The sequence below is a fragment of the Manis javanica genome, chromosome 2 (genome assembly GCF_040802235.1).
Source record: "Manis javanica isolate MJ-LG chromosome 2, MJ_LKY, whole genome shotgun sequence".
Lineage (NCBI taxonomy): Eukaryota > Metazoa > Chordata > Mammalia > Pholidota > Manidae > Manis > Manis javanica.
In genome coordinates this window covers 211,546,668-211,549,994 of record NC_133157.1, presented here as the reverse complement: position 1 = coordinate 211,549,994, position 3,327 = coordinate 211,546,668, and the positions used below count along the sequence as shown (strand labels likewise).

At 38.4% G+C, this 3,327-nt stretch overlaps 1 pseudogene; it reads left to right on the top strand.

Moving 5' to 3' along the window:
* Positions 1-355: 355 nt before the first annotated feature.
* Positions 356-3,094, top strand: LOC140848039 (adrenodoxin, mitochondrial pseudogene; annotated as a pseudogene).
* Positions 3,095-3,327: the final 233 nt, after the last annotated feature.

The following is a 3,327-nucleotide window of genomic DNA, read 5'->3' as shown; positions in this document are numbered from 1 at the left end:
ATGCCTTACTGAATTCAAGAAGTTCAATCATTATTGACTACTGACAGAAAGGGAAAGATGGGGGAAGAGAGGAAGGCAAAGCCAGTAGTAAGTATAAGCAGTAGGTTGGCTCAGCTCCCAAGCCCTCTTCCTACAACTTGACACTGACTCTATTAGGCTTTATCAAGTGAGTCGCTTACACTCTTGGAGTCTGTTTTTTCACCTATGAAATGGGAGCAATAGTACCTTTTTAACATACCTTGCAGGATTTTTTTAAGGCTAGACAGAAAGAGACAGGACTACAAAGCAATACAGATAGATGTCTTTATACATTTCATGACACTATCATCAACACATTTATATCCGATTTGGACTATGTGGTATGATAAATATAGCATATGTGGCATATATACAGGCCAAGTGAGGAATTATGCCTAAGGGAGCACTCTTTCTGCAGTTTGGCAGAAAGACTACACAGAGCACACACATACACACAAATCTTAAAAATAGAAATTTAAAAGTAGTATAATTGAATTATTTAATGAATTACTTAAACGATCCCTTGAGTGTTGTATTGATTAACAACAATTTAATTATTTTAATTAATCAAATAAAAGCCAGAGTATTGTTAATAAAGAGTGATGTAATATTGGTGTGGACAGTTATTTGGGACCTAGTTCAACTGCCGCTGTGTGGCCTTGGCCTCAGCTTTAGTCTTAGATGTTTTTTCTGTCCATCTGGGGTGTTCTTAACTTGGTGGATGTGCCACAGGACCACTCGTGTCACCTTAAAAGAAAGATGCGAACAGCGCCCGTCCAGGCCACGCCCCGGCCGGCCCGCCGGCCTCCGCACGCTCCGCGGCGGCCCTCGGGCGTCGGCGCAGCGCTCCTCCCGCGCTCGCGGACGCTCTCGCGGCCCGCGTCGCATCTGGGAGTCACGCGACCGCGGGCTATGGCCGCCGCGGGGGGCGCGCGGCTCCTGCGCACCGCCACCGCGGCCCTCGGCGGCGCGGCCCACCGGCGGCTGCTTCTCGCAGGAGCCGGGAGCCTCCCGGACGGCCGGGGGCGGGCGGAAGCGCCGAGCGGGGCCTGGGGGGCCGTGTGGGGGCGCACCGGGCGCTGAGCGCGTCGGCGGAGGCGCACCGCAGCTCAGAAGATAAAGTAACAGTCCACTTTGTAAACCGTGATGGTGTAACATTAACAGCCAAAGGAAAAGTTGGTGACTCTCTACTAGATGTTGTGGTTGAAAATAATCTAGATATTGATGGTTTTGATACTGGTTGGGCTGCCAAATCTGTTTGACAAAATCTATGGACAATATGACTGTCCGAGTGCCTGATGCCGTGGCTGATGCCAGACAGTCCATTGATATGGGCAAGAACTCCTAAAGAAATATGAGTATTTTCACAAGATGTTAACCTTTTTTTACAATTATTATTATTAATGTAATTGAGAACATGGATGAATTGGTTTATTATTATGACTAGTTTTACTACTTTAATTCACCTTGTCTAACTACTGAGTTTCATAGCCCTGAAAGTATGCAATCATTATTTTGGTTAGACTATAAAAAGCAAATAAAATGTTAGAACATAGTTAATATTATAAAACTTTATGTGTTTTACCCTATGTTTAGTGATTTTGGCAAATTTTTTCATATGAATCTTATGCCTGCTACCTATAAAGTAAGTTGAAAAAATGGTATTATTATTCCTATTAGATGTGGGTGAAAATAGAACAAAAAATTAGAAGATCTGTACTTGAATCTGCATCTTGTTACTACAAATTGTATGTTCACATTGAAACTGGAGAAATTACAAATATCTTCTTTACAGCAATAACATGTAAATGTGTATGGACAAAACTAATTGCTCAGTAAACTGCTTAATTTCAAAGACAGTTATTATCTTATAAATAAATATTTCAAAATTTTGTTTAAATTAAAAGTATAGTTCTTTATGGCCTGAGCTCCCTCACAGCATGGTGGCTGGGTTTTAATAGTGCCCCAAGAGAGAACTCGTACACCAGGCAAAAGCTGGGTCCTTTCTTTCAACGAGTCATGGATATCACAGTATCCCTTATGCCACTTTTTTTTATTGGTAGTGAGGCACCAAGTCTGGCCCATCATTTGAAGACTGGGTGTCAGAGAATTTGCATACATGTTTTAAAGCCACTACAACTGTTTTCAGGTTAACCTGGCATATTATTGCCTGTGAACTAACAGTGTGTTCTAAACTTTTTAAGAGGGGCTAGATTTTACTCTTGCATTATGTTTTGAAATATTCTTGTGTCTTCTTTGTTATGATGGTTCATTTGTTTTATTCCATGACTCCCAACAGTTTTCTTCCTGACAGTTGATTTAAATAAGAGGGAATAATGGTAGGCTCCCTTTCAATGCTGTGTAATTTTAGTTTACATTTCTCTGTCATTTTGCTATCAAGAAAGGCATTTTCCTTTTGTAAAGTACTCTGTATAATTGTTGAATATGTGCTGAAACTTAATACAGTATTTGGTTTTCACAGGTAAACCATCCTGTTACTACATAAGTAATTCAAAACTGCTGAATAGTTTAAGTGAAACATTCTAAAAATTTCCAAACCTTTTGCCTAACTTTCACTGTGAAAATATTGTCGAATTTTTGTCTTAAGGGACAATTTTCCTGTTTTCTTAAGTACCCATATAGTGTTGCACATGGTTTCTATAACAGTCATTCAGCATTTAGAAAAATTACGTTTCACTTGAAAAATTGTTTTCTAATGGAAAGTTAAGGTTCATTATATATTTTCCCATCTTTTCTTTTTCTTCCATTTTACAACTCTTTTAATTGCTTTTCCCTACCTTAAACTACTTGAATTTTGTGGTAAATCACATTTTGGATCAGAGTTTGAGAGATGGCTTATTTATTAGATAACTTATCACTCTATAATGAAAAAGAAAATAGAAAATAATGTATTACATGTGCATTTCTAAAAATAGCATATGAGACATTAAGTGTAAACCAAAGATATTCAGACATTGCATAGAAATTTTGTTTCTTGTTAGGGAATATTTAAGAATAGAAATATGACCTTGGTTAAGCAACAACAGGATTTCTTTAATGTGTCAACATATCACATGATGTTGAGTTATTTTTATCAGATTTTCTTCTGTTTATACGTTTTTAGAAACTGGAAAATTAGAAAACCAGCTGTCAGGAGGAAAGCGTGATTACTTGTAAACACAAATGTGGCTATGACAGAACAGAGACCGGGAGTTAAAAGATAATTTAAATTTACCAGAATCAACTTAGAGAAGCTGATGGAAAGATCTTTATAGTGAGAGGTATTACTTTTAAAAAAACTATTACTAA